The sequence below is a fragment of the Mustela nivalis genome, assembly GCF_964662115.1.
Source record: "Mustela nivalis genome assembly, chromosome: 1".
Classification (NCBI taxonomy): Eukaryota; Metazoa; Chordata; class Mammalia; order Carnivora; family Mustelidae; genus Mustela; species Mustela nivalis.
The window spans coordinates 83,412,305-83,436,140 of NC_139020.1; the positions used below are offsets into that span (position 1 = coordinate 83,412,305).

General features: G+C 42.8%; 1 long non-coding RNA gene across 3 annotated transcripts in view; it reads right to left on the bottom strand.

Moving 5' to 3' along the window:
• LOC309842776 overlaps window positions 1–23,836 on the bottom strand; it is a 101,386-nt gene that overhangs the window by 54,477 nt on the left and 23,073 nt on the right. For all 3 annotated transcript variants that reach the window (XR_014299774.1, XR_014299775.1, XR_014299776.1), the window contains exon 2: window positions 6,677–6,765. This is a non-coding gene — a long non-coding RNA (uncharacterized lncRNA). The remainder of the gene's footprint in view (window positions 1–6,676; window positions 6,766–23,836) is intronic.

The window sequence follows — 23,836 nt, forward strand, 5'->3', positions numbered from 1 at the left end:
AATAAATGTTAATCTGAATTCTATGTGACAGAGCCTAAGTCAGAGTAAGATGAATAAGACAAAGGCCTTGCCTCAAGGAGCTCACAGCCATCCCCTTCCACTTAGCCTTACCTACCGCTGGAAAGTTTTCACTCTCCTTTCTTCCTTCTACTTAATTGCCCAAGAGAAAGCACACCTTGGAGTTTTCCTCCTCGTGCTGATGCCCTTAATTCTTTCACTGCTATTCTTGACTTGAGTGGAATGTCTTCATAATTGTCTTTTTTTTTTTTAAGATTTATTTATTTATTTATTTGACAGAGACCACAGGTAGACAGAGAGGCAGGCAGAGAGCCCGATGTGGGACTGGATCCCAGGACTCTGGGATCATGACCTGAGCCGAAGGCAGAGGCTTTAACCCACTGAGCCACCCAGGTGCCCCCATAATTGTCTTTATCTGCCTATGTTCACCTTTAACCAGTATCATTTTTTTCATAGATTTTTTTTAAGATTTTTTATTTACTAATTTGACAGACAGAGATCACAAGTAGGCATAGAGGTAGGCAGAGAGAGAGAGAGAGAGAGAGAAGGAAGCAGGCAGAGAGCCCGATGCGGGGCTTGATCCCAGTACCCTGGGATCATGACCCGAGCCGAAGACAGAGGTTTTAACCCACTGAGCCACTCAGGTGCCCTTAACCAGTATCATTTAAAAGGCATTTTCTGGGGTGCCTGGGTAGTTCAATTGGTTAAGTGTCTGCCTTCGGCTCCAGTCATGATCCTGGGGTCCTGGGATCGAGTCCCACATCAGGTTCCTTGCTCAGTAGGAAGCCAACTTCTACTTCTGCCCCTCTCCCCTCACCTCCCATGCTCTCTCTCTAATAAATAAATACAATCTTTTTTTTTTTTTTCCCAAGCATTTTGTTTGGCACAGTGACTCAACTTTTAAGTTTGGTTTGAAGATGTTGTCAGATATCTCTCTCTTTTTTTCCATCTCTCATGGCATGAGTGTTTTATTTCCAACCAGTGATTTGTGTAACAGACCCTTTATTTGCAGCAATGGAAGGGCCAAGGGGGACACCATTGTTGGCTATGTTTAGGGTACCAGTTGACCTTAATCTAGCCCTGGTCCTTTCATTACTTGTTAGTAACTCTAGTGAAAGGCTTGTTGCAGGAACATGAAACCCCTGGATAAAATGAGGCATAGTGGTCATCGAGTATGATCAGATCCCCATCCAGCTGCTCAGTGTATTTGCTTACACGTACCACCCTGTGCTCCATTCCATTTCCACTTTGACACCCACTTTCTCCCAAGACAACTCCCTCCGCCACAGTGTAGACTTCCTCACCATCCCTGTTCACTTATCTAGAGTTCACTCCTAGAAGAACCCAGCCCTAGTCCCACCTCCTGTTTGCACAATGTCTAGAAGTCACAGCACATTGCACCAAGTCCTAGACATGAAGTGCCACTATCCAATAGCCCATCAGTTCTCTTGGGTTATTTTTAAATGTGAACCTAGACATACATTTTAACTCTCATTTAGATGGCGGGTTTCTAGAAGACTAAGTCTGTGTTTTTTGGTATAGGGTAATGTGAGCATAAGGTATACAATAAAGATTTTATATTAAATGCTCTCCAGATTTTAGCTATTCGTGGGACCCCAACTTTCCCCATTCTCCTCCTCCCCAAGTCACAAATCAGTGTTGTCACTCTTCAATTCAACTGCAGGCAGACTGAAGAGTCTTCTGTCACTCTCTGTCATTTAGGGGTGAGTCTCCTACATGAAGGACATCCCCATGAAAATTCAAATCAAGATATTTATGGGAAGTTTGAGCCTGGCACCCTTGCTTACGTATCCTCCTAAAAGAGCAGGGAAGTTCCACTTCCTTGTTATTGTAAAAGTTTTCTTCTGTCTTTCAACAAGTGAAGGAGAGTACCTGGGGAGGAAACAAGTAGGATCTAAACAAGGAAGTCTCAAAATGTCAAGTATCTATAGTCAGCAAAACCATCTCTGGGAGCCAAGGGCAGGGACTGCTGACGTGAGAGGGTGGACAAGGCAATGAGCTCGCAGTGGTGTGGGATGGTGACACCAAGGACCCCGGTTGCCACCGCACATCTGCCCTAAGCCAGGCACCCTGCAAAGTAAGTTACAGTCACCCTAGCGTTCACTCCCCACCTCTCTCCTGTGAGAGCAGAACTATTATCACCCCCATTTATCAGATGAGCCAATGAAGGCTCAGATACTTGAACAGCAGGCCTGACTTCCAAGCATAAACACAACCACTACACCACACTGAGAGATTTTTTCCAACAACTCCTGAGGCTCAAGCCCCAAAAATGGAATGGTGTTAAACACGAGCGGAGTGTTCATTATGAGCACAAACTGATTTTGAAGTTGAATTTTCTAAAATGACTCCAAACGCAATTTGAAGTAATTTTCAAGGGTTTAGGTTTATTGTGTCAAGGAAGCTCCAAGGATTATAGAATAAAGTTGTAATAGGAGGCAGCAAGACCAGCTGCCTGCACTGGGTAATCTGGCAAGCTTCAACACCCACAGAAAAATAAATTCGCCCAATGGTGCAAAGCAGAATCGTGCTCCAGGTGAGCTGTCTTGGACCAGCTGGTGATCCCACCTTGAGTTCTGGGCTCTAATCGCCTTTATCATGGACACAGTACAAAGATACAAACATAACATGTAATTATGAGTCACTCCGCTGTTACGAGAGTATGCTTGACAATTCAAAACTTCTGGTTCAGTGTTCTAGAGCTGTGCTTTTAAAACTTGTTTGTTACACTGGGGCACCTGGGTGGCTCAGTGGGTTAGAGCCTCTGCCTTTGGCTCAGGTCATGATCTCAGGGTGCTGGGATTGAGCTCTGCATTAGGCTCTCTGCTCAGCGGGGAGCCTGCTTCTCCCTCTCTCTCTGCCTGCCTCTCTGCCTACTTGTGATCTATGTCAGATGAATGAATAAAATCTTTAAAAAGAAAAAAAACTTGTTAGTTATAGGGACACCTGGGTGGCTCAGTCGGTTAAGCCTCTGCCTTCGGCTCAGGTCATGAATCCAGGATCCTGGGATTGAGTCCACACATTGGGCGCTCTGCTCTGCGGGGAGTCTGCTTCTCTCTCTGCCTCTGCCTGCCACTCTGCCTACTTGTGTTCTCTCTCTGGTAAATAAATAAAATCTTAAAAAAAAAAACAACTTGGTAGTTATATGTGAAATCACTTTAGTGGATACTAACCATCAAGAGAGAAAGGGTAGGAGAGGGGGAGAAGAAAAAGAGAGAAAATAAAGTACGTTCCACACATTATGAGCAATATTGTTTTGTGGAACAATTTTCAGCTGGAAGTCTTTTTTTTTAAGTATAGATGTTTACCGGAACATGATGTAAAAACCACAGCCTGTAAACATTTGAGAAACTCTGGCCTTGGGGCGCCAGTGTAGCTCAGTCAGTTGCGACTGTAACTCTTGATTTTGGGCTCAGGTCATCATCTCAGGCTCAGCGTGGAGTCGGCTTGGGAGTCTCTCTCTCCCTCTCTCTCTGCACCCCCCCACCCCCCATGCTTGCTCTTTCTCTCTCTAAAACAAATAAATAAAAATCTTTTAAAAAAATAAAGAAAAACACTGACATTGATTTTTGAAGTAAAGTTTCTTCAAAATATGGACTACTGAGTTCCCACAATTACTGAGCTAAATGCAAACACTACCAAGGTTGTCTTTCTTATCGACTCGCTGAGCCCACTGGAGAAGCTGGAGAACAGACACCATCTCATTTATCTCTCACTGGACTGTGGGCCCCTGGTGCCTAGAACTTTGTACGATCACTATGGCCCCACAGTGTGGTGTCTTGTTTGCCTCAGGCCTTTCGTAAATGTTTGGCAAATTAAAAACAGACTGAATCCACTGTCAGTTAAGGTCAGCTAGGTGAAGGACCACATTTAACTTTGTTAGGGCCTTTCATGAACTAAATGATTAATGAGATTTGCTTGTATAATAAATGTCTGGCTTTGAACCCAATTAAAATTTATCTTCCTCTGATTACCAGGGCTAAGTGAAGGTCTCCAAATTACAGGAAAGGAACTAGGAGACACGTGTTCCCATCTCATAAGTGGTGGGCCCAGCGAGAGTTGCCAGGAGGCCTGTCATCTGTCCAAGCAGGCGAATGCCTGGCAGAGGAAAAAGGATTCTGTGTTTGGGATGGAGACTGCTGGCCACGGAGGGAGGGGCGAAGGTGGGCTCGGCCCCGCAGAGAGAAGCCTGGGTGACTCAGAACTCACCCAGAGGCCGGAGAAGATGCTGGGGCGCCACACTGGGAAACAAGTGAAAGCTGGTGAAGAATTTCTGAACCTCACCCACACAACACCTGTGAGCTGACCCTGACTTTACCCCAGGGAATTTAGTGCCAGCCCTGGAAAGAGAGGGCAATGAGAAATCAGGCCTGACAGCAGCACCCTTTCTGTGCTAATTCGGGAGGTGTAACTCGGGGCCGAGGTGACCGTAGCCAAGCTCAGTCCACAAGGCGAGACTCCCCACTGTACTGGCGTCATGAAGGTGGCCTTGGGTTAATCCCTGAACTGGAGGAAACCCGGCTACAGCAGCTCCTGCTCAGAGCACCCCCGCACGAACCATGTGTGGAGCCTACATTTTTTGCCAAAGTATTCTAGAAGGCACCATGGTGAACAGGGAGTCACTCAGAGACTGAGGAGAGAACCCCGAGGGGTGCTCGGGTCCAGATGATTGGGTAGCTGCTCGACACTGAAGTTAGCTTTCATTCCTGTCAGTTATTAGCCAACCCTTCCATTGACCTTTCCCACTGATGTGGCTTGGCAGAAAATGGGGCTACACAGCATTGTGGAAAATCCTTCAGCATCAATCACATTTTTCCAGAGAATTCACATATCTGCCAGCCCAACCCTGAGGGGCTCATTCATGTCCAGGAAATGTGCTAATGAGTCAGGCCCTGTTAGCATAATTTCATTATTAAAGAAGGTTCCTATCCTATGAGGAACTATACATCTGCACTCTGTCTCTCACAGCCTATTCTAATTTTAGGATGTGGGGTTCCATGGTGCAAAGCACACTTCTCTATAAAGCCACAGGAATCCCTTCTGAAATTACAGCTGGAGAGTACTTTTTTGTTTCTATTCCGTTATCACATCAATTCACTGACAACGTGTACCAAAACATCTAGGAAATTTTCAAGCTTTGTACAGCAGTTAAAGAGACTTGTGCAGAGCAATACTGTCACCGACTCGTGGTTTCCAATAAAAGGGGGGGGGGAAACAGACTCCTTATTTCTTACAAATAATCTATCCAACGAAAGGTCACCCACTTGTTTTGTAAAGACTTCCAACGCTCACATGGTCTATAAGCTCTTGGGGAAGTGGGGTGTGTCCTCATGTGAAAAGAAAGAGAAAGCATTAGGGACCTCCTGTTTTTAAGATTTTAATTTCTATGCTACGTATTAGAATGGAAAAGTAGCAAGAGAACCACAACAAAACTAATAGCTGCCGTTTATTCCATATTTACCATGGGCCAAGTGCTTTGTATGCAGTATCTTATTTAATCCTCCAAACAATCCTACAAGCAAAGCTGACATTTGGCCAGGATGCAGGGGTCGATTGTGGAATTACTGACATGTCTCTTCACCAGTTAGTACATATTCACTGCCCTGAGACCACTCAGTGACAGCACCCTCCCTCTCCCTGCACACAACACCTTGTTCACCCTTTGACTTTATGTTCACACTTTCCTCTTCCCTAGGAACTTCCAGGACCGTTCCAGGACTAAACCATTGAAGCCAGAGATGGTTGTGATGGTTGGTGTCCCTGCTATACTCGTGGTTAAATATTTCCAGTGTGACCTCTGACTTAGGATGTGCACATGATTATCCTCATTTGCAGATGATGAACCAGAAGCCTGGGAGAGTATGGCACACTCTCTTCTCCAGGGTTGACTACAATGATATTTCCAGTCATGCATGCTCTTCAAAAACCTTGTCACTTCCCTGTCAAGCGTTGGCCTCTGTTTCTCCTCCCCTAGAGACTGGTTGGGCCTGTGTAGCAATCTCAGTGGACAGAATGTGGTGGAAGTGATGCTGTATAACTCCTGGGACTAGGTTAGCAAAGGTGATCCACTTTCTACTTGGCTTGCTCTCCTGGGACACTCACTATTGAAATACAACTGCCACGTAGAAAAAGCCCAAACCACACGAAGAGCCCACATGTAGGTGCTCTGGCCCATAGTCTCAGCTGAGGTCCCGGCGGACTACTAATATCAACAGCCTGACATGTGAGTGAATGAGCCTCTGGATGACTGCAGGCCCCACCCGTCACATTACCCCTCAACCTTTGAATCTTCCAGCCAAGGCCCCAGAGATAAGAGAACAGAGACAAACTGCCCATAGGTGACCCATCAAAATTTCTCACCTTAAACTTCACGAGTATGCAAAATGGAGGGAATTTGTTACATGGCAATACATCATCATAGGGTAGTTAAACACTTTTCCCAAGGTCATACAGCCAGTGAGTGGGGAAGCCAGAAACACCTGACATTGAGAGCTAGCATTCTTGACCACCAGATGACCCTGCTCCTGAGGCAACGTGGTAGCAAGAAGACACCAGCTGGACCACCTTTCAGCTGGGTGTGTGGAGCTGACGGATGGGCTAGGGCTGCCATCACTCTCCAGGATACTCACTGACATACCTTCCCTCCTGTGGCTCTCTTGTGTATGGTTTCCATTTCCAATATCATCTCCTGATCCGAGATGTCTGCTCCAATTCTAGCCGTCACATCTGGATTCCGGTCATTAGGAAGACAGAAAGAAGAGAAAAACATGAAAACCTCCTTTCCAGAAAATTCCCTGGAAGGTGCAAACACTATTTCTACTTAACACACCACGCTCCAGAACTTAGTCACATGGTGTACCTCACTGCAAGTGATATTGGGCGGCCTACTGTCCAGCACTAGAGGCATGTTTCTGTAGAATCTAGAGTGTAAAAGAAGAGACCTGATATCAAGACACCTGACAATCTGCCAGAGAAAAGAAAGGGGATTGGGTAGGAAATCAGTGATTTCCAGTTTGAGCCATGTTAATACTCCACTTGCTCTACTTTCCCCCAACCTTCTATTTCTTTAAAAAAAAAATCATAATCTATTATTAAATATTTTCTAGAGGATTTGAACTGATTTTGCTGTGACAGTTTTGAATGCCCTAAGACAATAGGAATCCCCTGGTATGTTGCCAGGGGAAATTTGCCTTAAAAATAATCTGGTTTCAGTCTGCTGTGGCCCGTTATCCTCCAAAGGAATAGAAACACTGAGTAGATCAAGAACCTAAAAAATATAGTGTCATGTTCAGCCACACAGGATTAGCTGATGGTTTTGGCTTGGTTGAGAAATAAAGGTTACCATGAACTTTGCAGGAGCCCATTTCTAAATTGCAAAGTGTATTTCTTCCCCTCTTAAGTGTACATCTAGAAAGTGCTTCAGATGATTCTTTCTCGGATGACTACAATGCTGAAACCGATTTCATTTATCCCTCCCTGAAACTTGAACGTCTACTCTCTTTTCCATTTCCAAGATTCTTCCCAACATGGAAACCGTTTAGGTGAGTGGAGGGGGCAAGCAGTCTCTTGGACTAAACAAACACATCACTTGAACTTCTCATCACAAGCCTCTAAGATAAACATTTTTCAGTGCTTGATGATTCAATCACTAATAATTCTTTAAAGAAGGGACCTGAAATGCAGTGGCCAGTGGAAGCAAGTTGAAAGGAGGGAAAATGATAGTATCCCCAATAGACCAATCTGTCTTTATGTAATTTTGATGAAAATTTGCCACCATGTAAGAAAATAAAACAGAAAGTTCAGGATGGCTTAGCAATAGGGAGAAAAGACTATAAATAAAATGTTCTGTTGGCACAAAAATGCAAAATCTGATTTCTGAACTGGAGTCTATCCGATCTCAATTAGCGATGTTGTCAACTTGTTTCTGCAAGAAATGAGACTAAACTTGTATAGAATGTTTCCCCCAGGCTTCCAGGGGAGCTTGGGAAAGTGTGTGTAACTAGAAGGCTTAACCCTAAAAATTCCTCCCCGCAATCTAAAATCCTGATCCTGAAGGAAAACTGGGTAGGAGCTCCGTGACCTGCACTTTCTGTTGAGAAAGGGGATAGGGGTTTGGGTTCTGCCCACAAGGGAAGAGGGAAAGCTTGAGTGAAGATAAATTTTGCTATGGATTCTTCCCCCCACTACACAGAAAGCCAGCCAGAACAGAGAAGGAGCCTAAGTCTGCACAGCATTTTGTGATGGACAAATATCTTTCACCCTTAGACCTCTATAAGGCTCTTTGCAGCTTGTAGGGAAAGCATACAATTCTGATCATGGAAACCAAGGTTCAGAACACTCATGATTTTCTAGGGGTCACCAGCTGATGAGTGGAAGAGCTGCACTCCAGCTGGGTCTTCAATACTAAAGAGATTACTTTTTCTAGTCCTTCACATTTTTCTCTCTCTCCACTTTTCCAAGTGACCACTGTATAAGGACACACCACATAGGTTTCTAAAATATATTCACAAAGTCTTCAAAACTCCTCCTTAAAAAACAAAACAAAACAAAACAAAAAACAGAGCCTACCAATTCTTCTTCTCTTTAGCATGAACTGGACTTAGTGACTCTCTCCTAACAAACAGAATATGGAGAAATGACCACACAGTGACCAGGTCATAGAAGGGTCTGCTGGTTCACTCATCTGAGGGAAGCCAACAGACAAGTAGTGAGGGCACTCAAGGAGAGAACTACAACCTCCTTTCAACAGCCAGCAAAGAACCCAAGGCTCCTGTCAACAGCATTGTGAGTGAGCCATCTTGGAAGGGGGTCTAGCCCAGTCAGGCACTCAGGTGGCGATAGCCTCAGCTAACATTTTAACGGCACTGTTATGGGAGGCTCTGAGCCATAACTGTCCAAAACCTACTCTCAAACTCCTGACACATAGAGACCGTGAGATAACAAATATTTACTCTTTCAAACCACTAAGTTGTGGGGGTAATTTGGTACACACAAATAGATAATAATAGGGGCACCTGGGTGGTTGAGTCAGTTAACATCCGACTCTTGAATTCGGCTCAGGCCATGATCTCAGGGTCGTGAGATGGAGGCCCAGGTCAGGCTCTGGGCTGGGCACCTCCTTGGGATTCTCTCTCTCTCCTTCTCCCTCTCTCCCTCCCTTCTGCTCATGCTGTCTCTCTCTCTCTCCCTCAATCTCAATAAATAAATAAATAAATAAATATTAATTAGAAAAAGAAATAGATAACCAGTAAACTAGGGAACTCTTCATTCTGTTCTTTGTCTTCCAAAAGCATATTCTTTTCCCCATGCCATGTGTTTTTGTTTTTGTTTTGTTTTTATCTTTCTCTACTTTTCAAAGACTCGAGACTGTTTAAGTACAAACAACCCAGCGGACCCCTCATGCTATTCCTTGACTCCCAGAAGCCTTAACTTTTGGCCACATTTTTTGAAATCCATGATATCCTTTACCTATTCTGCTCATCTACTTTAAGCCAGCATATTAATGTTAATAATGTTTATCATCCCTTCCAAATACTATGTTTGTATTTTTTTAAAGGTTATATTTATTTTTTTTATATAATTTTTTATTTTTTATAAACATATATTTTTATCCCCAGGAGTACAGGTCTGTGAATCACCAGGTTTACACACTTCACAGCTCTCACCAAAGCACATACCCTCCCCAGTGTCCATAACCCCACCCCCTTCTCCCAAACCCCCTCCCCCCAGCAACCCTAAGTTTGTTTTGTGAGATTAAGAGTCACTTATGGTTTGTCTCCCTCCCAATCCCATTTTCTTTCATTTATTCTTCTCGTACCCACTTAAGCCCCCATGTTGCATCACCACTTCCTCATATCAGGGAGATCATATGATAGTTGTCTTTCTCCGCTTGACTTATTTCGCTAAGCATGATACGCTCTAGTTCCATCCATGTTGTCGCAAATGGCAAGATTTCATTTCTTTTGATGGCTGCATAGTATTCCATTGTGTATATATACCACATCTTCTTGATCCATTCATCTGTTGATGGACATCTAGGTCCTTTCCGTAGTTTGGCTATTGTGGACATTGCTGCTATAAACATTCGGGTACACGTGCCCCTTTGGATCACTACGTTTGTATCTTTAGGGTAAATACCCAATAGTGCAATTGCTGGGTCATAGGGCAGTTCTATTTTCAACATTTTGAGGAACCTCCATGCTGTTTTCCAGAGAGGTTGCACCAGCTAGCATTCCCACCAACAGTGTAGGAAGGTTCCCCTTTCTCCGCATCCTTGCCAGCATCTGTCATTTCCTGACTTGTTGATTTTAGCCATTCTGACTGGTGTGAGGTGATATCACATTGTGGTTTTGATTTGTATTTCCCTGGATGCCGAGTGATATGGAGCACTTTTTCATGTGTCTGTTGGCCATCTGGATGTCTTCTTTGCAGAAATGTCTGTTCATGTCCTCTGCCCATTTCTTGATTGGATTATTTGTTCTTTGGGTGTTGAGTTTGCTAAGTTCTTTATAGATTCTGGACACTAGTCCTTTATCTGATATGTCGTTTGCAAATATCTTCTCCCATTCTGTCAGTTGTCTTTTGAATTTGTTAACTGTTTCCTTTGCTGTGCAAAAGCTTTTGATCTTGATGAAATCCCAATAGTTCATTTTTGCCCTTGCTTCCCTTGCCTTTGGCGTTGTTCCTAGGAAGATGTTGCTGCGGCTGAGGTCGAAGAGGTTGCTGCCTGTGTTCTCCTCAAGGATTTTGATGGATTCCTTTCGCACATTGAGGTCCTTCATCCATTTTGAGTCTATTTTTGTGTGTGGTGTAAGGAAATGGTCCAATTTCATTTTTCTGCATGTGCCTGTCCAATTTTTCCAGCACCATTTATTGAAGAGGCTGTCTTTTTTCCATTGGACATTCTTTCCTGCTTTGTCGAAGATGAGTTGACCATAGAGTTGAGGGTCTATTTCTGGGCTCTCTATTCTGTTCCATTGATCTATGTGTCTGTTTTTGCGCCAGTACCATGCTGTCTTGATGATGACAGCTTTGTAATAGAGCTTGAAGTCCGGAATTGTGATGCCACCAATGTTGGCTTTCTTTTTCAATAAAGGTTATATTTATTTATTTGACAGAGAGAGACACAGTGAGAGAGGGATCACAAGCAGGGGCAGTAGGAAAGGGAGAAGAAGGCTTCCTGCTGAGCAGAGAGCCCAATGTGGGGCTTGATCCCAGGACTCTGGGATCATGACCCAAGCGGAAGGCAGACACTTAAAGACTGAGCCACCCAGGCGCCCCACTGTGTTTGTATTTTAACAGGGAACTTCAACATCTGAACCTAAAGGGCAGTTGCAACATATGGTGGGAGGGGAGGGGAATTTCTGACCCTTGACCCGCACTCAGAGTAGTCCATTGTATTCTCTCTATGTGGACACCCTACAGGCGATGCTCACTGTGTGATTAGCCAAGATATCTAGGGACCCAAATCCTGGATTTTAAAAAAAGGTCCAACTAAAGAAGTAATTGAAAAATGAAAAGTAGAAGGTTGAATCTAAAAAGGCCATCTACTGTATGGTTCCAACTCGATGACATTCTTGAAAGGACAAAACTATAGAGACAGTAAAGAACCATAGTTGCCAGGGTTTGGGGTGAAGGAGAGATGGATAGACAGAGCACAGGGGCTTTTTAGGCAGTAAAGCTACTCGGTATGGTGTCGTAATGACAGATACATGTCCTTATGCATTGGTCCAAACCCACTGAATCTATAACACCAAGCATGAATTATATGTAAACTATGGACTCTGGGTGATAATGATGTGTCAGTGTACATTCACTACTTTTAACAAATGTACCGCTCCAGTGAGGGGTGTTGAAAATGAAGGGAAAAGGATATGTGTGGGCACAAGGGGTATATGGGAACTCACTGTACTTTCTACTCAATTTTGCTATGACTCTGAAACTGCTCTTTTAAAAAGTCTATAAAAATTTAAAAAATCAAATTTTTATAAAAAATACGTTAGTCTGGGGGTGCCTGTGTGGTGGATTAAACATTTGTATCTTGGCATCAGCTCAGGTCATGATCTCATGGGTCATGGATCAAGCTTGGCATCAGGCTCCACGCTCAACAAAGAGTCTGCTTGAGGCTCTCTCTCCCTCTCCCTCTGCCCCCCCGACTCATTCTCTCTCTCTCTAAAATGTACTAAATAAATCTTTCTTCTTAAAAAAATAAAGTAGGTCAGTCTAGATTTATAGATTGTGTAGAAGAGAGGCAGACAACAATGGAGGAGACCACAGTTCTAAGGAAGGTCTACATCCGACCCCAGAATCCTTGAAGCCTGTGCTATGAGGAGACAATATGGCAGTCTATCAACAGCAAAGTCTATTTCTGAGCTGTTTGTTCTCTGCCCAGCCTTGGGCTGGATCCTGGTAGTATAGAAGTTAGAGATAACTTCCCAGATCTACAAGCTACTTAAGGAAACAACATAACACACCCGAAGAAGAAGAAGCAAGAGCAGCTGATAGAACGCAGGGTGACAGGCATTGCTGACATGAGTGGTGGTGAAGTTAGGCGTGGATTAACTCCTAAGACAGGGGTGTGAGAAGTGGCTGAAATGGTGGTTAACCGATGCCAGGTGCAGAAGATAAAAGATAAAAGGTGCAGAATTGAGTAGGTATCTTGGTGGGAATTCAAGTGAAGTTGTCTTAGGGACGACAACTTCACTTGAAGTGAAGTTTTTACTTCACAACTATTTACAATACAACTTTACAATACAACTTTTTACAATACAGCACTCTTCAATGGGAAGAGGACAGCTGACATACAGCCTTTCAACTATGCTTCGTCATACAGCTCCTAGCTGTAAAATGGGAAACATGTTGGAGCTTACCTCCTAGGGTTGGTATGAGCACTGGATGAATTCAAACACCTCCAGGCACTCAGAGCTACGCTGAGCACGCAGGAAGTGCTATCGGTATTAGATGCTGCTGCGGGTGTTACTAAACCCAGACAGAGGCAGCAACAGCTCCTGGAAAGAAAGTTGCTGGAGGAACCCACGCAACACCCAGTGACAAAGATGCCTCTTGACAGCACACTAGAAACTCTTTCAAAATGCATTCTGCCCAGCTGACTGCCCTCTCCCTGCTGTAGGGATGGCGCATTCTGGCCAAGGCCCCGGGATCATGCCAGAGGCTTCTGGCCTCATTATGGGCTTGGGGCTGCCTGGGACTGAGGCCTGCTGCTCCCTCACAGCCTGTGCCGCGGGGACCATCGTGCCGCCACACAGCCACCACAGGCCACCGCCCGCAGCACGTGGCCAGCAAGGAAAAACAGCCTCCTCCTTGCAGGGGGAGATGTGACCTGAGAAAATCATGTTGTCGATTATCTCGGGCACAGCCCACCCTGAAGCCTGCATTAATCCCCTTGGTTTGGAGAAGGGCAGTTCTCAGGGTTATCTTTGGAATTCACACTCCAAATGCTTTAGCAAGAAGAGACTTCTGCTGATGAGTGAGGGGATGAAAAGGGTTAGCTCAGGTGTCACAGTCACAGAAAGAGGGGCCTCGTTGTGTCAGTAGGACAGAGAAAGTTAGTGTCTAAAAAACACCAATGGTGGGCGCCTGGGTGGCTCAGTGGGTTGAGCATCTGCCTTTGGCTCAGGTCATGATCTCAGGGTGCTGGGATCGAGCCCCGCATCGGGCTCTCTGCTCAGCAGGGCGCCTGCTTCCTCCTCTCTCTCTGCCTGCATCTCTGCCTACTTGTGATCTCTCTGTGTCAAATAAACAAATAAAAAATAAATTAAAAACACCAATGGTGTTTCCTGAGAACTTTCCCTTTTGCACTGCCAAAGCAGCTCTCCTTGTCACCATCCCTGTTTTATGTGGCCAAGGGTGAAAGATTCAGAAGTCCTGGGAACCTCTTGCTTTTCTTTATAGAGACTCTCTCCCCACAACTATTCTTGAGCTAACATCTGTGTACTACTCTTTGGCTCAGCTGGCTTCTAGATTTGGAAGCATTTAGCGATGTTGGTCACTCATTCAGAAATACTTATCAAGGACTTACCATGTGCCAGGCACTTTACTAGGCCCTGAGGGTAAAAACATAACTAAGATAAATTGTGCTCTCGGGTCCTGTCCACTGGTGGGTCACAACCACAAAAAAAAAAAAAAAAACAACGTGGTGAGTTCTATGCCATAAGCCAGTTATATTATTCTGAGACGTTGCAGAGTGTATATGAGAGTTATACCCACAGCCCACCACCTGATGAATGTCTTAGAGTTTACCCTTGTCAGGGAGAATTATGTTTTAATAAAAGTACTGAAAGGCAGAAAAGTTCTCAAAACACAAAAGGAATTCATCTCTGTGGCAGACGGTCCTTACTGATTTGAGAGATGAGAGGCAGGAGTTTTCTCTGCACGTTTCAATCATCTAATACCACCTTCCTTAGAAGGCAGCCCCAAAAACCAGATTAAAATTTAGATGCCCCACCTTAATGCCGAGCATCTTATCAAAAGAATCACCTCTACTAAAGGTCTCTCTATGGAGAGGGGAAGGCTCTCCTGCTGCTAAGAAAAGCAGTGTTTTTTACCATATCTTTACACTAAGGACACAATTGCTCCCAAGACTCAAACCCTTTCTCAGGGGACCAGGATGTCAGAAGTCTATCACTAATGCATCATCATTTATCTGCTGAGAGAGCCTGATGGATCCCTGTCCATGGAGGCGGGCTTGTAATGGGTCTGCTGTGCAGCATCCACTAAAATTAGGCTTTATCTCAGCTGGAAGGGTCTCCTTCTTTTGCGCAAAGCTATTTGGGATGAAAAGGGATATAGTTCTCATCTTTTTATGAGCTATTTCTGGCTAAGGATAACTTTACTGGGTGATCTCAACAGTAAAGAAAAAGGGAAGCACCCTATACATTTCAGGCATCCTGGAAAGAGCCCCCCTTTGAACTCTGCCCTGCCCATTGCCGCTGACCATGGCCAAAATTAGAGATAGACTGTCCTGGGGGCCTACCCCTGCTAGGTGCAAACACTCATTTAAAAATAAACAAAACTGGGGGCACCCGGGTGGCTCAGTCATTAAGCATCTGCTTTTGGCTCAGATCATGACCCCAGGGTCCTGGAATCTAGCCCCACATCAGGCTCCCTGTTCAGCCAAGATCCTGTTTCTCCCTCTGCCTGCTACTCCCCCTGCTTGTGCGTGCTCTCTTGCTCTCTCTCAAATAAATAAGAATCTTATAAACAAACAAACAAACAAAACTGGAGAAAAAGCTACTGGAATTGGGTCTGCTTGTCAACAGACTATCCATAGGACAAACATAGTATAGGGGTCCAAGAGAGGAACCCAGGAGAAATAGAGACTCAGAGAGTTAACAACCTATCTGCAAATTCACCCCAGAGAGCAAACACTATCTAACAGCCACTTCTACCCAAAGCCCACTGAGTCACTGGAATACTAAGTGCTATAAAAGAGGAAAGAGGCAATGAAGAGAATGATACTGTACGTTGGGGGGCAGGAAGTCAAAGAAAACTTACAGAGGACACGGGACTTGTACCCCATGGGCCCTTAGACCAAAGTAAAGTAAAACAATCTCAGAACCAACAAATGTAACTCAAATGATATTTTCAAGAATCTGGTCAGAGATTTGAATTGTATACGTGAGTGGTATAGCTAACTAACTTACTAAAGTTTGAGCTGGTTCATGTAGTAGTTTTTATTAAACTATGAATTGACTTAAACTGGAAAAGATTGGTTTTTATAAAATGACAAAATCAACCCAAATGGAAATAAACCAACCATACTTTTTTTAAGATGACCAATAAAAATTAAAACAAAGGCATTCGTTCATTCCTTTGTTCCTTTGACAAACACTGAATGTCTACTAGTGTCAGTCAACATTTTAGGAGAATTTAAGGTCTTGCCTTTGAAGCTTATAGTTTGGTAGAGGGGAGACAGACAATAAAACAGATTGAATAAATAAGTACATATCTGGAAGTAATAAGATGAAAATAAAACCAAGTAATGTGCTAACTACTGATTCAGATTGGATGGTCAAGAAAGGATTTTCTGGGGGAAGTGACATTTAATAGGAAAAGGAAGAGTAGGAGCTAGAAAGCTGAAGATAGGGTACTGGGGTGATCATTCCAGGCCAAAAAACCAAGTATGAAGGACCTTACTAATGGTAGGAGCACTTAATATAATATGTTCAAGAAACCAAAAGTGAACAAGGGCTGAAAAATGGTGGGCAGGAGGAAGGTGGGACAAAATTAGGAAAGCTAGGAGGGCCACGTCATGGAAGGCCTCACAGGCTTCGGTCAGGAGCTTGGACTTTGCTCTAAGTGTGAGGAGAAAACAGAAGGTTCCAACTGCTGAGTGGAAAATGGGCTGCAAAGAGTCAGAGGTGAGGTCAGGGAGACCACACCAGGGGTGGCAGTAGTCTTGTGAGAAAGGGTGATGGTTTGGACAAGGCATGCACACAGCTGACCCAAATCTCAATTTTTCCATTGCCCTCATGAGAAAGCATCAGCAAGCGGTTCTTAAGTTACCTGGTGGCTGAAAAACAAAAATGAATTCTTCCAAATAAGATTCAATCAAATCATGTAGGGATGCCCTTTTCCAACAGACCATGCTAGAGTTGCCTTTGTCTCAGACAAAAAATAGAGGAAACAGAGATGTCCTTGAATAATAGCCCTGGAATTTGAGAAGATGAGTTTGAACTAGCTGGACTGGGTCTTGGACAGCAGAGATTGAAAGGGAGTTTGTTTGCCGTGCTAAAGAGCAGAGGACACCCCTGCATCTACAGCAACCTAAACCAATAGTTGTCTGTCCTTTTGGTTTAGGATTATTCCTGTGCAAATTCAGTTTTGTCTTCAAAGGATCATAGAAAGTAAGGTTAGAGAACAAGAGATGGGATTTGAATATGAATCTCTTCTGGTACATTTGAGCTCTTTAGCAAATCACACACCAATCTAAAACTGGTTCTTCTTGGTTGGGTGGGAGAAGAAAGGGTTAGATTTCATCAGTCACCATGTGCACAGAATATTATATAATGTTCTACAAGGTACACAGAAATTGTAGAAGGCATGTTATTATTTGCCAGATGCTAACTGTGTTTATATAACTTGATTTTCTTGGTTAGTGATCTCCGTTTTGTAAATTTTATAAATTCGCTCAAACCAATAAATCAAACTCCATTTCATGCTATGAGAGAGCTACAGATTAGGCTAGCAAGCCCTGTGTGGGGTTCTTTATAAAAGAATAAGAGAGTCAAACTTGTGTTCTTAATGCCCATTTTATATGCATGACTTGAGTTCCTCATGCATAATTCATGTGGTCATTTACAGGCTTTCTCAGAACTCCTCCTTTAAGAGTTAACTAACAAAGGACGTTATCAGCCATGGCAACCATGATATTATGCAAATCTATCTCTGAGCCAACAGAAAATGGGGTGGGTTGATTAATTAATAAGATAGGGGAGAATAGAGAGGTACACATCCCTCTTGAAGTTACTCATCATTTATTAATGTATTTAACTGAAAAGAATTTTGAAGAGTAAATACATGTTTGTGCATTTCCTCTGGGTGTGAGGGCACTGGTTAACCCTGTGAGCAACCATCTGAATGAATGCAAAATGAATGATTTCATTCATTTCATTTCTGCTCCCTCCAAGGAATAGCATCACACGAAGGTGAATTTGGTATCAGGTGACACCAGATTCTTGTTCTCTTTAGCCCATTTATTCAAGTCACTTCTTTCAACAACTCACTTTCTTGCATATGCAGTATAAAAAAAAAATACTTGTCCCTATTTTTTTACCCTGGTGCAGTGTGGGAGGGGACTATACATGGGTATGAGTAGGAGAAGACAGCAATTACTGGGAGTCACCAGGAAGCTGGATGTCAGAAGCAGAAACCAAGAGAGTTAATTTTCCCAGAGTCATTGGGTGATAGAGAACCAAGTCAAAGCAAAGATCCCCCAAAGTATTCCCATGACAAAGCTCCTGACGTAGCTGCTAGTCACTGAATTTCTGTTTCTGGGGGGAAACAAAGTGGGACCCTCTAACTTGCCAACTGAGACTTCTGAAGTTTTCATTTCCAAAAACTGATCCACAGCAGTTATAGGATCTGATTCATGAGTAGTTAAAATGTTTACCCTTTACCTGAGGAACAAATATTTCCATCAAGTGCAGCTATAAAGCAAGAGTGAATCAAGAAACAAGTTAATGTTTCTCTCCCTTCCTCTCTCCCATCCTCCTGCTCACCCCACCCAGCCCCATCCCACTTCTCTCTCAGATTTTTGTACAGATCGAGATCAGGTCAGGGCTCCTGTCCAGAAGAATACTTCAGAGACAGAGAGCCAAGCCATCAAAAGTCTTTCCGGATTCCATAGAGTAGCTTCAAGTTAATGCGTGACTACTCCTTGACTAATGGAAGCCCTGTGATAAGACAGGGGCCAATTTCTCTGAAGGTGCTTGGTTTTTTACCTTATTTCCTGTATCTGAGAACTGAAGATACCTACTCCCATATCTCGAGTACTTGCTCTTCAGTACATTCTATTTTAAAATTATGGTGTAATAACATCCTAACCCCACATTACAAAGAATATGTGGATTGTTCTGATTGAGCTGTGGAGTGGACAGCACCTTGTTACTGTTCCAAAATAACCTCTGTTATTTTTTGATTATACAAATAATAAATGTTTATTGTATAAATTTTGGAAAACAAAGAAAAGTCTAAATAAAGAATTAAAAACTCCCTGTCAGTATTTGATGTGTTTTCTTAGTTTTGTTTTTTTTTTTCCTTGTACATGTGTGAATATGTCTGTAAGTACAACATTAAAAGCGTGGTCTATTCCCCATGGAAAAAAGTTATACTTGGGATAATCCTCTGGTCTGGATTTCAGCACTTTATCCCAGGGACCACAAATGATGTGCCATAAAACATAGCTACAACTACAAGAGTTCTATAGCCATTTAAAATTAGTCTTCTTAAATGAGCAATGTTCATAATTCCTGCCAATATCCCAGATTACAGTGAGGTCACAGAGGCTTCCAAACCACTGAATACCACTACTAAAGTTTTCAAGAGGTGAGCATTCTTTTTTTTTTTTAAAGACTTTATTTATTTATTTGACAGAAAGATCACAAGTAGGCAGAGAGGCAGGCCAAGAGAGAGGGGGAAGCAGGCTCTCTGCTCAGCAGGGAGCCCGATGTGGTACTCGATCCCAGGACCCTGAGATCATGACCTAATCCAAAAGCAGAGGCTTAACCCACTGAGCCACCCAGGCACCACCAAGAGGTGAGCATTCTTGGAATTAAGAGTTCCTTTCCCAGCCTCCCAGGAAGAGGAATTTCCAGGATCACCAGAACAATGGATTTTCAGAGCTTTGCTGTTTTCATAGCAAAGCTGGTGTCCACAATCCCAGTCTCTAAGTCTGACCAGTTGTTGGACTGATATCACTGGGGTCTTTGGCTGTCTTCTCTGGAAACTAGAAGCCAGTTAATCCGATAATTCCTGATGATAAAAAAAGGAAAGCCGCTTTCAGTTTCTCATCTCACATATTCTTAATTCTGTATTCTTTAGAGCTTCTTTCTCATCTATTTCCACTGTAATTCTTTTTCTAAGAGAACTTTCTACCATTCCCTCTGGAATCCTTACTCTGTGTTAAAACACACACACACACACACACACACACAAAAAAAAAAAAAAAAACAAAAAACACCTCCAAACCCCTCCCCCCATTTCTAGTAATATCATAGGTTGTTTGGAACAACTTCCTGTTGGAAACAACTAAAAAAGAGCTGAATTAACTTTTAGTCTTCTTGAAAGAATCAAAGAAGTTAGCAAAGAATTATAAAACTGAAGAGAAATTCTGATGGTCCAGTAAGTTCAATAAGCACGAAAACATACTAAGAGCATGGGTCTGTTCTGCAAAGTTTAAACTTTGGTTTTAATGGCCTTGTGGGTGAAGGGCATGTTTACCAATCTGTGGACCTGCACAAGGCAGAGGGTCTAACAGGAGACACAGGGACAAATTCCATAGTAAGCTAGGACTTCCGAGGACTGCAGCCGCAGAGTGAAGCTAAAGTGGCTTGCCCTGGGAACCTCAGTCCTTAAATCTGACAAGTTGGTCTGAGGTTATTAGTGTCCCAAGGTTCGAAGCAGAAGCAAAGAACATTATTTTTGTAGAATTCATAGTAGTCTTTGAGTTGTGGTTACAATTTTTTTCAACTGTAATGACACACGCACAATCACAGCAACTCCAGAGCAATGAGCAATAAACAAAAACTCCTGTGCACAACTTCAGATGCTGAAAATATCAGATAAAGACTATAAAACAATTATGCTTGTGTTTAAAGTTTATGAAAGATACGCTTGAAGGTAACTGCAAGGAACATAAAACCACCAAAAAAGCAATATAATGTATTAAGAAAAGAAACATAGATCTTCTGTGAAAGAAAAATGCAGTAACAAATAAAAAATGCAGTATATGGGTTTTAATGACACTGAAGAGAGAATTAGTAAGCTGAAATAGGGGTCAGAAAGATTATCCACAGTGGAGCATAGAAAGATAAAAAAGTGGAAATCACAGAAGAGAAGGTAAGAAACAGGACAGAGGGAGAAAGTCTAACATGTATTTAATTGGTGTCAGAAGAAGTTAGATATTATGGGGTCAAGATAAGATCTGAAGAGATAATGGTTGAAAATGTTCCAGAGTTGGTGAAAGATGTCAATCAAAAAATTCAAAAATCACTACAATATCTAGCAATATAGCTAAGAATGTTAAACACATTATAGTGAGAGTGCAGAAAACTAAAACCTTAAAAACATCCAGAGGAAGAAAGGCAGCAACTTCAAAGGAGCATAGATTAAACTGACAATCAATTTCTCAACAGCAATAATGGAAACCAGAAGACAATGCAGCCCTACCTCCAAAAAGCTGAAAGATTACTGCCACTTGAATTTTACACCCAACAAATATATCATACGAGAAAGAAGATGAAATAAAAACATCCCAGACTAACAAAAACCATGAGATGCCACTACCATCACACTCGTTTGAGAGGAAATTCTGAAGGATGGATAACTTTTGCAAGCGGGGGCGGGGGGTGACCACAAGTAAAAGGTCTGAGCTACCAGAAGGAAGGAAATGTAAAGAAAGTAGTAAAGGGGGTGTATGTAAAGCTAAATCAACACTGACAGCGTAAAATAATAACAGTGCTATTGCTTTTAAAATATATGTTTATGCTTTTAAATGTTAAAATGTTAATGCTTTTAAAATATAGAAAATTAAAATGATGCTTTTAAAATATAGAACATTAAAATATATCATAACAATAACATAATAACATATAGGTCAGGAAAGCAATAAATGGAATTAGAATATCCTAATTGTTTTTATTGTCCTTTGGGAGGGTAGCATTAAACACTAATACATTAAAGATATAAGTTGTCATGTCTCAAGTAATCTATAACATCCAAAAAAGTAGAAAGGAAAAATGGAATGAAAAAAATAATATGTAATAACTACAAAGAAAAGAAAGGAAGTAGGGGCGCCTGGGTGGGTGGCTCAGTGGGTTAAGTGTCTGCCCTTGGCTTGGGTCATGGACCCAGGATCCTGGGATCAAGTCCCACATTAGGCTTCTTCCCAGCAAGGAGCTTGCTTCTCCCTCTGCCTGCCACTCCCCCTGCTTGTGCTCGCATTCTCTCTCTCTCTGACAAATAAATAAATAAATAAATAAATAAATAAACTCTTAAAAAAAAGAAAAGAAATGAAAGGAAGTAATGGCCTCAAAAGTTAGTGCAGTAGTTAATTCCAGGGTTGAGGCAAGGGGACAGGATGAGGAAGGAACACGCACAGAGTGTTTCTGTGGTGCGGCAATAATCTATTTCTTCAACAGTCTGGTGGTTACATGGCCAGATGCCAGACAATTATGTTATACTGTACATTTAGGTTTTGATGTACTTTTTTCTATGTGTGTTATACTTCATAATAGAAAGAAAGGAAAAGAAAAATGCAAGCTCCCCATACTTTCAACTTTCACAAAATAATTCACTCAATCTCCTTGTCTTGGTGGAGATCTGGTTCTCATCTACTTCTCTCCTCCCCTTTTAGGGCCTTGTTGCTGCTTTCAGAGCATAACTCTTATTTTCCACTGGAATCCATGCTGTCTAGCTCAGTAACCCACTATCCATCTTTTTTTTTTTTTTAAGATTTTATTTATCTATTTGACAGACAGAGATCACAAGTAGGCTGAGAGGCAGGCAGAGAGAGAGGAGGAAGCAGGCTCCCTGCCAAGCAGAGAGCCTGATGTGGGGCTCGATCCCAGAACCCTGGGATCATGACCTGAGCCGAAGACAGGGGCTTTAACCCACTGAGCCACCCCGCCCCACCCACTATCCATCTTGATTTACTCTCTCTCTCTCTTTCTGTCTCACACACACACACACACACACACACATTACCACCTTGGCCCATTGACTGAAGACTCAGGCCCTGACTCCAACTTTCTCTCTGACCCATTTCACACCATTGCCATGAGTGACTTCAACATCCACATGATCAAATCAGCTCACAACGCCCCCTCCAATTGTGAACACCAGGCCTACCCCTAATTTCATCACACTTTGATCGTAACAACCCATTCCCATGGTCATATCCTGGACCCTGAAATGCTGTTTTAAATATTTTATCTTATTTTTAAAAGCACAAAAAGCAATAAAAACTCACTTTAAAAGAGATAGTAAAATACTATTTACTTAAACAAGAAAAAAGAAAAGAAAGAGACAAAAAGAAAATTAAAATCACCCATGATCCGACCCTTCAGATATAACAGAACATGGCTGTGTGTGTCTGCCTCAGGTGTCTGGGTGCCTAAGAGAAAGATGACCCGTCTTTCACAGCATGAGCCTGTCCTTTTAACTAACCCATATGGTTGTCTGTTCAGTCAACAGTTAACCTGACTTCTGTTATGAACCCACTTAGACCATCACTTTGACCTTAGCAAGCTGCCTCCCCTCTCTGGATTATATTCCCCTTTCTCTAAAACAAAAACATTGATTCTGATAATTTCTTTCTTCTTCTTCTTTTTTTTAAGAATTTACTTATTTGTCAGTCAGAGAGAGAGTACACAAGCCTGGGAAGCGGCAGGCAAAGGGAGAAGCAGACTTCTCACTGAGCAGGGAGCCCAATGCGGGGCTCTATCCGAGGACCCTGGGATCATGACCTAAGGCAAAGGCAGATGCTTAACCAACTGAGCCACCCAGGTGTCCTGACTGTGATGGTTTCTAAGGTCTCTTCTAGTATAGGCTATCCCTAAAAGCGAAACTTGGGGGAGCACCTCCAAGTCAGCGTCCGCAGCTGGGCTGACCGCGCCCCCAGAGCACGAGGTCCCATCTGACAAACACTGTTACCATCCAGAAGGCCTGCTGCACAAATGCATGGCCCGAGAGGTATTCCTGTGCATTTTTAATCAGCAGCCATTATGATGAACAGCATTTTCCCATTTCTGCTTCCTGCACTCCCTTGACACCTCCGTTCCCCTTCTCAAAGGATACAGAAACAGCCTACTTCGCTTCAGATGTCAGTGTTTATTAACACCAGGGCAGGAAAGATGTGCATCTGAACCGGCAGAGATTAAATAGTGGAGACGAACATAAAAGCTTTTTATGTTGACGTTCTTACATATCATTTATTGACAATACAATCCTGTTTAATGCTTTCCAATCCCGTTTCGGGGCTTGTGAGGAGCATGCTGGGACATTGTTCACAAACCCATTTTGTACTGATTTCCTTGGCAAGCCAGTGAAAAATCTTTGG